General features: G+C 38.6%; 1 long non-coding RNA gene across 1 annotated transcript in view; it reads left to right on the forward strand.

Moving 5' to 3' along the window:
- LOC101720957 (uncharacterized) overlaps positions 1 to 12567 on the forward strand; it is a 114185-nt gene that overhangs the window by 82697 nt on the left and 18921 nt on the right. The gene's annotated exons all lie outside the window — the stretch shown is intronic.

Here is a 12567-nt window from a genome sequence, read left to right on the forward strand (position 1 = left end):
AGTAAGTGAAAGCAGCGCAGCATAAATAGTTCCAGTGAAATACAAGAATAATATTCTGGCATCCCCATCTCATTTCTCTCATTCATGATTCACAATAAACACATATTCTGAGGGGCAAATGGCTAAACTACCCCCAAAGAAATGAAGATTCATCTCCAATCTCTAATGGAAACTCTCACTGATCTGGAACCCTTTTTCCCCTCAAGTTAAGCAAAGTTTGAACAGATAAGATTCTCTCCTCATTGACCTTGGAAATCTGTCCCAGGCTGCTAGCCATTCTGGTCATCTTTTCTTGACCAGCTGCTGTCTTCCTATCAAGAGAGATTTGGAGCATTTCGTGGGTCAGAAGAAGGTAATGTGTTCTGGGTCATTTCTAATCCATGGAAAGCCCAGGTGTACACGATTGAATGAACCAACAAGAGAGAGAGGAAGATACAGAGACAAAGACAGTATCTAACCAGGAAAAAAAAAGTGGACTAAGATCCTAACACATTCATTGACAAGTGACAGATCAAAAGTGCACTCTCTCTCTAAGAATTAAATTTCTTGTAGTGTTGAAACTTCCAGATTTTATTTTTGGGAGATTGACATGAAAATTTACAGAGGTCCCTGTTGTTTTTAAAATACTTCCTGTTGAAAGTGTGAAACTTGCGGATGGGTAAAAGAGAGTTGATTATAACATGCTCTCTGATTTTGTATAGGTTTAAAAATTCTCACATGAAAATTACAAAAATGAAAATATCTAATAAATACTAAGTAACAAAGATTTCTCATCCAGGAGCCATATTTAAAATTCCACTTATGTTGTTCTAGTCTTCACAAATGTCTCAGTTTTTAAGAGTAGAATTACAAATAGGCTGCGTAGTTATGGAATCTCTTTGGAAATGAAAAGAAACAATAACTTCCAAATAAGAAGAAATGTAACATTTTAGTGAGTGACTAATCATGAGCTATAAGAATGGCTAGGAATGGAGTTATTTAATAATTTACATCACTACTAGACTATGATTTTCAATGCACATTAATACATACCAATTGAATGGACTAGAAAAAGCTTGCTTCTTAAAGTTGGTCTATTCACTGCAAAACTTACCAGATTTGATCAGGTGAACAGACTCCAAAGCAATAAGTCTCAGAAACATCAGAGGTTTTAAACCTTCCTCGTTTAATAGGTCAGAATTTCAAGTCTGATTAAATTTTGCACTCCCCTGTTACCTGATTTCTGTGCAGCTTACACTAATTACTTAGGACCTTGCTAATTGGAATGACTAGCAACACAATTTGTCATGTGGTTCATTTTTCTTAATACTTTCAATATTTAATGTTCAATGTTTATAAAGTTACAGAAAATCAGATTAATGTGCACAGTAATGTCAACACAAAGTTTCCTCATTTTAGCATTCCAAGGTCATCACTGACCCTTCAATCTTGAAAAAGTCATTTGAGACTATGTTGCTAAATTCTGTATGTAATTATAACTTGGCTAAAGAAGTTTTCCTCCATAGGGATTCCTGGTAAATGACTCTTTCTTGGCATTCTTTTCACCTATGAAATGAGGGAAGCCGAAGTCATTCCTCTTTTAAATTGAGGTACCCTTGAGGTGGCAAAATCTTAATAATTTGGGCACAGAGATCATGGGAGGAAAAAAACTATCAGTGAGGGTTATTAGCCTGAAAGGTCTGCAAGACGTATTTCTACAGAAGCCTACAGCTGAAATCAGATTCTAAAAACTTCCACGGTGCTATGCCTACATGTCCCACAAGTAGAGGATATTGCCACCATCTGTCCCTCTTAACCGAACCTCCCAGCATTCTAGAAACAGAGAGAGAGAGAGAGAGAGAGAGAGAGAGAGAGAGAGACTCAGAAGAGTTTATTTGGCAAAGAATGAGAAAAGATTGCAGCATAAGATATATGTGCCAAGGGCTGGGGATTTAGCTCAGTGGTGCCACCGCCTGCCTTGCAACCTCAAGGTCCCGAGTTTGATCCCCGGTACCAAAATAAATAAAAGAAAAAGAAAAACAACTCCAAAGGTTTTCTTTTAATTTTTTTTTTGCGGGGGGGTGCTCCTTGCACTTGTGCAGCAGGTGGTGAAACCACTGAGCTAAATCCCCGGCCCCAACTGCAAAGGTTTAAAAAAAAAAAAAAGAAGATATATGTGCCATTTTCAGAGATTAAAGTCATGTCCAAGTAGGCGAAAGAAGACCAAGAGTTTAAAAGTAGAATGAAAAAGGCTACCTAAGTTGTTTAAAAACTATTACCCTTGCCTTGAAGAATAAATAACAAGGTAATTCTGTCCAAATTTGAAAAGGCAGTTTTGGCTAGGAATCTTTGTAGACGGTTGTTTGTTTGTTTTTATGTGTGGTTGCAGCTACTTTTACAGAAAGTTGTGGTTTTTGCAGTGTCTTTTGTGATGATTGTCTATTAGGCAAATATGTGTGAGCCTTCCCACTCCCTTTTGAATGGTGTCTTGACTCCATTTTGTTAGGGTTTAACATAAGTGATTCCATTTTAATTCTGACAACTTTCACAAAGAATAACCTTGGCTCCCAGATTTATCTAAGATCAAGCCCTAATTTTCCTTAATGGTAGCTTACTTAATAGCACATCTTTCATTAGCTGCCTCTCCTATCCAGATTCACACTCCTACCTCCTTATAAGGGTTCCATGGGATTACCTTGTAAATATCTTCATTGTGTAGAGTTCATTGCTTCAGAGGTACCTAAACTAAGACAAAAGCTGTGATTCTAAATCTTAATTTTATCACACTTCCAAACTGGAAATATGATGATTTAGGAGAGAGAGAAATGCCCAGGATACAACATAATGTTACTAATGAATACACTTGGGTGTTTAATATATTTGCCAGTATCTTCAATGGGACAGAAAGCTGCCTATTACAAAAACTTCATCTTTGACATGTTCTGCATCACCACATCCAGGCACAACAGCATTATCAGAACTAATGTCACTCATTTTTCTTCCTACATTGATTAACTACACCTAGGTGGGAAAAAAGAGCATCTGTGATGCTGCCTATCTTTATCAGAGAGCTCATTACATCCAGAAGTGAGAAGACCATCTTTCTTTTTTGGGAGTGTAATTAGTTAGTATTTCTTGTTAGGCCCTTTGGAGTAGAAACTCAATAAATATTTGTTGGAGCTGAGTATAAAGTAGAAACTGAGATTAACCAAAGAGATATGGTATTCTTTGGATCCTATTTGTCCCCCAAAAGTCAATGTGTAAAAGGCCTTGTCCTCAGGTGCTCCTGGGAGTTAGTGGGAAGGTTTGAGGTCATTGAAGGCCAGGTGCTTCCTTTCTTTTTCTCCCTAGCTGTCAGGTGAGCTGGTTTGCTCTGCCAGACAATTTCCACCATTGCCATCAGGCACCCCACCAAAAGCCTGAAAGCAATGTGTCAATCTGATCACTGATTGGAACTTCCAAAACCCTAAGCTAAAACAACCTTGTTCTCTTCCTGAATGGATTATCTTGGGTATATGTTATGTGAAAAAACGCTGATCAACACAAGATATGATTGGAGAGCAGGAGAAAGAAATTAAAACTCTTGTAGCCTCAGGAAACTGACACTAAGAACTCTGCAGATGAAGAGCTTTAATTCTGGCAAAATCTTTAGGCAGTACTCCATGAATTCAGTAGTGCATTGACTGTGCTCTGAATTAGGGTTAGCCTTGAAGAAGGGGTGGGCACTACACAAGCTGTGGCTCTGGCTCTTGGAATTCATATTCCATCAGCAGTGGTAAATTTAAGTCAATGCTGATGATACACCCTAAGACATGAGGTGTTAAAGTGCTGTGTGATTGGCAGAGAGTGGGAAACATTCTGTGGGGGATTTTAGGGGTAATGGAGGGGCTGGGAGACATCATCAGAAAGTGACAGCTGAGCTGGGTTTTAAAAGACTAAAAAGGAATTTATCCACAGAAAAAGATGGAACAGTGTAGGTGGCTTTGAGAAAAGAGGTTTGAAGTCAGCATTTTGGCTCTAGACAGGAAAAATTATCTTCCTTTAAAAGGCAGATGATCAGGGAAATGAAGTTAAAAATGTTAAAAGTATAACGTTCCCACTTTGGAATGTTGGAGGAAGAACAACAATAGATTAATAAATATTGCATACTGTTTACTCTTTGCCAGGCATTGTTGTATATATTTTACATGTAAGAACTCATTGATTTTTCTCACAACTCAAAATACTATTATGAAGGGGCCAGGGATTTGGCTCAGTGGTTCCACCACTTGCCTCACAAGGGCAAGGTCCCAAGTTCGATCCCTAGTACAAAAAAAAAGGAGCACATTTTCCAAAAGAAACCATGTACCCATTAATGCCTACTTCTCATTCCTCTCTCCTCTCAGGCCCTGCCAACCACCAATCTGCTCTCCATGTGTATGGATTTAGATATTCTGTATATTTCATTAAAATTGAATCATACAATAAAAAAATACTACTATGATACCATTGCAGGTGGAGAAGTTTGGGTACAGAGAGGTTAAGAAAATTGCTCAAGGTCATCCAGCTAGTAAGCCAAATAATCTCATATTAGAATCTTTGTTCTTAATTAGCATAAATCTTTAAACGTAATAGTAAAGTAAGACCTACAGAAATACCTATAGAAACTTAATAATCAAAGTGAATAATGATTTGTAAAATTTCTCACTCATATATGGTTTACACTCTGATATGACTTTGAAGTCATCTCAATCACCTAAAAACAGTTCAGTATATGGTTAATATTTGGAATTCTGGTAGCTAAAGAAAGACTAGAGTCCTCACTAGCTCTGCAACATACTAACTCAGGAAACTGGTTCCAAGTGCTTCACTTCTAGGGACATCCATTTCCTCATCTGTTCAATGAGGATGATAGCAGTCCCCATACCTAGTAGGAATGTTTTGAGAATTAAATGTGATAATATGTGTGTTGAGCTTAGCACAGTATCTCAGATTTAGTAAGTGCTCGATAAATGTTAGCTACTTATATTGTTAACAGAATTCAATTTTATAACTACGTAGTTTATTTAAAGTCTCTCCTCCTATGAGTAACAGTGACATCTAATTGTCTAAGTAGTACTATGACATTCTATTCTCTGCATTGGTGAGCCAGCTAGGTTCATGTTTAATCCTCACTAATAGTCTTCAGATCTGATGTTTTTATGTCCCAGTGATCAGGACCAGAAGCCAAAATCAATTTAGTAGACAGCATAGTGAAGAATAATTTCTTTTGAAGAGCTGTTGGTTGAAATAATTATTTACACAGATTACTTTCTCTTTTTTTTCTAGACAAAGCATGTTCTTTAATAAAATGTTGATAGAGTAATATAATTGTTGGATAATAAATAATATGTTCCTGAGAGGTTCCCTCTAGATCCTTAAACTTTTCCAAAGTGATAGGGGTATCTTTGTTATTTGTGGTGGACCCTGATAATTTAGATGGCTAAGGATGGGGCTGGATACATTAGACAGATGAACCATGTGATTAAAGGGCTCAGACCTGAGCCATGTGGCAGCAGCCCATCCTCAAGGAAAGGAGGGAAGATGGATTTTGAGTTCAACCACAGGGCATACAAACTAAAACTCCAATAAAATCTCTAGACACCGAAATTCAAGCAAACATCATGGTTAGGGAAGCACATTGGAATGCTGTGAAGGTGTTATGGACTGACCATTTGTGTCTCTCCAAACTTCACATGCTGAAATCTAATCCTTAATGTGATAATATGAGGCGGGGACTTTGGGAAGTAGATTATGAAAATGAGCCCTCATAATTAGGATTAATATTGTTATAAGAAAAAGCAATGTATTAGTCAGATTTCCTATTGCTGGAAAAAAGTACCTGTCATCCACAACTCAAGGGAGGAGAGGTTTAATTTGGTTCATAGTTTTGAGGCATTCGGTCCATGGCTGGTTGAAAGACATAATGAAGGAAAGTTGCTCCAAAAATGGCATGGAAGAGGGTATAGTAGAGAAAATATGCTCAACTCATGACAATCAGAAAGCAGAGGCAGAGGGAGAGGAGAAGCTGAAGAGGGAGATATACCCTCTAAAGGCATATATCCCCAGCAGTATGCCTCTTCTGACCAAGCCCCACCTCCTAAGAGCATATTGAACTACGAACTCATGAAAGAATCAATCCACTGATGAGTATAGTGTCCCCATGAACAAATCACCTTCCAAAAGCCCCACCTCTGAGTACGTGAGAATTTTGGGGGACATTTTAGATCATATCCATAATAGACAAGAAAATAAGGACTTACTCTCCACAATGTACAGACACAGAAATAAGACAACTCTCTATTAACCAACAAGAACCCTCACCAAGAATTTGGTCCTTTTAATCCCTGACCTCAGACTTACAATCTCTACGATTATGAAGAAAATGTTTATTGTCCAGTTCACCAAGGGCATTATATTTTGTTATAGCAGCCTGAGCTGGTTAAGACAGAAGGTGACACATCCTGAGGACATAGATTCTTGAAACACTCCCAGGCTTGGCCTTACAGATCTCTTCCTTTGGCTGGTCCTGATCTGTATCCTTTGTAATAAAACCAAAATCCTAAATTCTTGAGTTTTGTGATTATTCTACTGAATTGTCAAACCTGAGGCCATTTGGAAATGCCCAAATACATGATCAGTTACTTTGAATGTGAATGGCTTGGTATATTGTGTGATATATATTTAGTCTCTGCTCCTGGTTTCTGAGATGAGATTTCTAAACTCTTTGGAGATGGGATTGCAGGATAATCTTTTGTTCTAATAATATTTTTAAAATTGTCTTTGACCTTACCTTCTGACACAGTGATCCTAAGACCTAATTTCCTGGGCAGTAGAAGTGTCTGACTCAGAGCTCCTAAATCCCTTAAAATGTCCTGGATATATGGGAATGTCTTTTGTTCTAAAGAAGTGACTTCTTGTGGGTTCCTCAGGATGGGGGCTTCACATAATAAAGTCACTATTAAAGGCCAAAGGGATAGGGTTCAGACTTTCTATATTGCTGAACACCTGGAGGTGCCAAGAAAGTGACACACTCAGAGAGGGCATGGAGGCTCAACACCCCATTCCATGTACCTTGTCCTATGCATCTCTTCCATCTGGCTGTTCATATGTATGCTTTGTACCACCCTCTGTAATAAAACAGTAAATGTGTTTCCCTGAGTTCGGGGAGCCATTCTAGCAAATGCACTGACCCTGAGGAGGAGGTCATGGGAACCTGCAATTTGGAATGGATTGGCCATAATTCAGGTGATAACTTGGGACTGCAAATAACATCTGAAGCTGGGGGACTGGGTTCTTATTCTTTTGGGTATGATACTACTGCAGGTAGGTAGTGTTAAACTTCAGTTAAATTGTAACAGAAGTATTAGCATCTGTTAGAGAATTGGTTGTTAGTGGGGGAAATACACACACACACACACACACACACACACACACTCATTCACTTTTGATGGCCAGAAGTGACATGTTCTAGTTCTATTCAATGTTAGATGATTGTAAGAAAAAGTGCTCATTTTCCTAAAGACCTAGGAATCCAGTGTCCAAAATGAGGGGAGTCTTGTTGGGGCTGTGCCTTTTACCCATGAAGTTTTCCCTAACTCTGGGTAGTTAGTGTCAAAATTGCACTGCAGTGATCAAGTTAAAAAGTAAGTAGAAAGTTGCTAGAAGTAAGACATTATACTCCACTAGGAAAATTGTAAAAGATGAAGTACCATTTTCTATATCCTAAAAGTGAAAGAAATGTGATGTTTTGAAACATGATCTTCCCTCATGAAAACTTTTTAACTGTACCCTGGGGTTAGCTGGTCACCCTTATTCATATTCATTTGCATAGTTCATGATACAATCATTGCCCCTAGAAGGCCTTTCAGGCACTTCAGGTTTGGGATGAATTAAACTGTCAAATAAATGTGATTTCATCCAGAGAAATGTACAACACAACAGGCCTCATTAATCTACCTTCTCTCACCTTGATTCCAAACTTTGTCAAGTTGTACAGGAAGATTCTAGATGTATATAGAACACTCATGGGTTTTCCTAAATGCTTTTATCCAATCATTTATTTATTAGACACATAGATACTGGCAACCTACTGAGTGGCCAGCAACTGGGCAACAGATACTTAAAAGAAAACCATATACTTGGTCTCGAGAGTATTTGGAAGCTCTGTTTACTAGCTCTATGACCTTCAGCAAATCATTCAACCTTTCAGTAAAATGAGGAGATTGGACTAGATGGCATTATTGGGATTATAAAAGTCCTGTCCATCTCTAAATGCTGTTAATTGCATGAGTCAGCCTGTATTTCCTAGGAGAGGAGAGCATGAGCCCTCTCTTCTTCACTGTGTGTTTGCGAATGGTCTTGTGAGTCTTCCCTTAGTTTATTCTCAGACCCCCCTCCTAGTTCCATAAATCTGCATACGAAAGGACCAGACAGCTGTAGCTCTCAACAGCTTTGGTTTTCATCACTGCCTGTGTCATCCTGCCTGCTGAAGCTGCTTTTTAAAGGGTCCAAGCCTCCTTTAAACAATTCTAAATATTTTTGAAGATACAAACCAGAACATAACAAGCTTACAAATAGAGAAAACTCCAGAATTTCCTACAGGTGTTTAACACAACGACTTCTCTGTGGGAGCAATTTTGTGATGTCAGTTAACTGTAAAGGGGACCAGAAAAACACAGAGCTAGGAGAATGTGGGGCAGTAAGAGAAGCACTAGGGAGGAGAAACATCATGAAAGGGTAAAGGCAGGATAGAGGAAAAGAGGACATCCTGTGTGCAGCACCCTATGCCAAGTACACTGTCTATGTACAGTTAAATTTCTCCACAAAATCACAAACAAGCCACTGCCATGTAAGAAATGACATGGATGTGTAAAAGCATCAATGCTTGAACAACAGGGATGATTTCTGATCTCACTAAATAAGTCAAAGATAGAGAAACAGACATTCCATGCTCACCCGGGACAATTTCTGTGATAACTCTTTCCTGCTAATCTTACTCCAGTATGCAAATTAAATTCTGTCAATAATTCAGAGATGGTGAATTACACTTTGAACACTCAGCTAAACATCCAGGACCAGGCTTTTTTTGGCTAATGCCAACAGAATAGAAACAGCATAATACAGCAACACAGTAACTTAGCGTGTGTTTATACTTCAAATTTTAAAGTTCTTAATCTAGAATTGAACATTATCTTTGGCATGACCTTAAGAAAATAGGCATCTTTTACACAACACATCTAGGCCACTTTTACACAACTGCTTTAAACACATGACATTTCCTTCTTCAATCATGAAATCAAAACACCACCAAACATTAGCATTTTAAATATTTAACTACAATATATTTTGAAGTCTGACCCCTGGTTGACATCTGATCCTTGTTTTTCAGTCCTTTGGGTTTCATCTTGTTACTCTAAAGGACCTATTTCCTGAGAGAATAGGACTTGACTAAAGAAATGATGCCCTTAGAAAAGAAAATGATGTAGAGCTTTATTAAAAGTGCTGCACTCCAGAAAAACGCTTCGGTATTTACACATGTGGATCCTATTTATTTCACTTGAGAGCATGGCCTCAATGTGCATCCATTTAGCTATAAAGGTCTCTAGCTTCTCATTCTTTAAATGGTACAATTGATAATGTGAAATATGAAGCAAAGGTCTAAAGGAGCAGGGGAAGTGGCAAGGGTAGGGGAAAGGAAAGAAGGGAAAAGAAAAAATGTGAGAAAAGGAAAAATGGAAACAAAGTCTCTGTAAATAGGAAAGGATGGAGGGAATGAGGGGAGAGCAGGGAAATGGGGAAAAAAGAACTAAGATACACCATGTAAAGGTACAAGATCACAGTGAGGAATGTAACTGTATTGTGTACCTAAAATGTACCAATAAACTTAAGGGAAAAATAAGTGCAGCACTTACAGCCTTTAAGAGTTAACAAATACTGACTTTGTTCACAGAAAAATTAAAATGTAGTCAATCACCTATATGCTTCATTTGTGTAACAATGGCTCTCCCAGTATTTAGATTCCTAAAGATTACAGGCTGCACATTTTATTTCATCAATTTACTGATCAACATTTTATGGAATAGAAGCCAGAGAACAGTAGAAATAGTATAATCTTTGCAATCTAGAGGACTGGGTTTTAGTCTCTGCTTAAAACCTGTGTAGCCTCAGGCTTTCCTTATCTATTATTTTTAAAAAAGGACAATGGAAAGAAGAAAAGGAAGGAAGAGGAAAAAAAGAATGAAAAAAGGAAAGAATATAGGGGAAAACACTAGATAGAAATAATACATATTGGCCCACCAGCCACCCCTGGAGTTGCGCAGGCACCTGCAACAACAGAGCTCCCACCCCCCTCGCCTCTGGTTTTTTGGCTGTGCAGCTACCTGGTTCCACACTACAGAAGCAGAGGGGAACATAAAGGCCACTGCCCTGAGCTGCAGAAGTGAACGACAGAGAGAGGGCCTCTCTCAGGCTCCCTGATGAAAACTGAAGCCCACTGGAAAAGTGAAGAGACTCTCTGCAATAAAGGCACACCCGACCACCGTGCTTGGTGAGTTGGAGGGATCATCACCTCCCATTGGAACCTGGACTATCTTCAGGGGAAAGGCAGCTGGAACCTGCAGTAGAACCTTGCACAGTTCCAACCCTGCAGCATGACAGGGAGCTCAACTTGGGACTTGCAGCCCGAAATCTGCCTGAATCTCACAGGTCTGTGACTGGCTTACTGAGACTCATTGACTTCTAACAGCACACTGGGGCCCGCGTTGCCTATTGGGACAGCAGAGACATACCCTGTAGGAAGCCCTTCACTTTTATCTTTTATTTGTTATTTTTAAAATTACCACTATTTTTTTTTGCTCTTATTTTTAATTTTTTTCTTCTTTTTCTACTCTTTTAAAATTTTTATCTTTCTCTTTTATCTTTCTTTTCTCTTTTCTTTCTTTCTTTTTTTTTCTTTTTTTTTTATTAAATTCTTTTATTGGTACATTGTAGGTATACAACACAATTACATTTCTCATTGGGAATTGTCCCTTTACATAATGCGTCTTGGTTCTTATTTTTTCCCCATTCCTAGCCCTCCCTTCACACCCTCCACCCTTCCCTATTTACAAAGACTTTATTTCCATTTTTTCCATTTCTCATCATTATTCCTTTCTCTTCTTTACTTTCCCCTGCTCCTCCCACTACCCCTACCCCTTTGCACCTTTTCTTCCTATTTCATATTACCTATTATACATTTAGTCCTTATTTACACTTTCAGTTTCTCACACCAGAGAAACTATTCAGAATTTATTCATGTGTGTCCTATTTATTTCACTTAAGAGTATCGCCTCAATGTGCATCCACTTAGCTATAAATGTCTCTAATTTCTCAATTTTTATGGCTGAGTAGTACTCCATTTTATTTAAAAACCACATTTTCTTTATCCAATCTCCAGTTGATGGGCATTTGGGCTGTTTCCAAGTTTTAGCTATCACAAATTGTGCTGCTATGAACATGGGTGCACATATATCACTGTGGTATGATTCTTTTAATTCTTTGGGGAAGATCCCCAGCAGTGGAATAGCGGGGTCAAATGGGACTTCCAGTCCTAGTTCTTTGAGGTATCTCCATACTGATTTCCACAGTGGTCGCACCAGTCTACACTCCCACCAGCAGTGGAGCAGGGTTCCTCTTTCCCCACAGCCCTGCCAGCATTGGTTATTGGTTGATTTCATGATAGGAGCCATTCTTTCTGGAGTGAGGTGGAATCTCAGTGTTGTTTTTATTTGCATCTCTTGAATGACCAGTGATGTTGAACATTTTTTCATGTATTTGTTTGTTATTTCTACTTCTTTGTCTGAGAAAGGTCTATTCATTTCAGATGCCCATTTTCAGATTGGGTCTTTAAATTTGGGAGGTCTGATCTTTTTAAGTTCTTTATAGATTTGAGATAGTAGACCTTTGTCTGAGGAAGAGCAGGTGAAGATTTTTTCCCACATTGTGGGTTGTCTCTTCACACTGCTGGTGGTTTCTCTTGCTGTGCAGAAGCCTTTTAATAAGAAGAAATCCCACTTGTTGATTGTTGGTGCTAGTTCACGGGCAACTGAGGTTTTGTTCATAAAATCTTTTCCTACACCGATGTCTTCAAGGGTTCTACCTAACCTCTGTTCCAACTGGTCCAGAGTTTCTATTTTAATATTTAGATCTTTAATCCATTTTGATTTTAGTTTAGTGCATGGTGAGAGATACAGGTCTAGTTTTAATCTTTGGCAAGTTGGAGCCCAGTTTTTCCAGCACCATTTATTAAAGAGGCTATCTTCCCTCCAGTGAGGGTGTTTGGCTCCTTTGTCAAAGATGAGATGGCTGAGTGTGTCTGGAGATGTTTCTGCATCTGCTAATCTGTTCTACTGTTCCTCAAGTCTGTTTCTTTGCCAGTAGCATGCTGTTTTTATCACAGTAGCTTTGTAGTATAGTTGCAGGTTGGGGATTGTGATACCCCCCTGCGATGTCTCTGTTACCTAGAATTGCTTTTGCTATTCTGGGTGTCTTCTTATTCCAGATGAATTTTTGGATTGTTTTCTCAAGGTC

The sequence above is a fragment of the Heterocephalus glaber genome, unplaced genomic scaffold (genome assembly GCF_053883595.1).
Source record: "Heterocephalus glaber isolate CG9 unplaced genomic scaffold, H.glaber_assembly_v1.0 deba00001553, whole genome shotgun sequence".
Lineage (NCBI taxonomy): Eukaryota > Metazoa > Chordata > Mammalia > Rodentia > Bathyergidae > Heterocephalus > Heterocephalus glaber.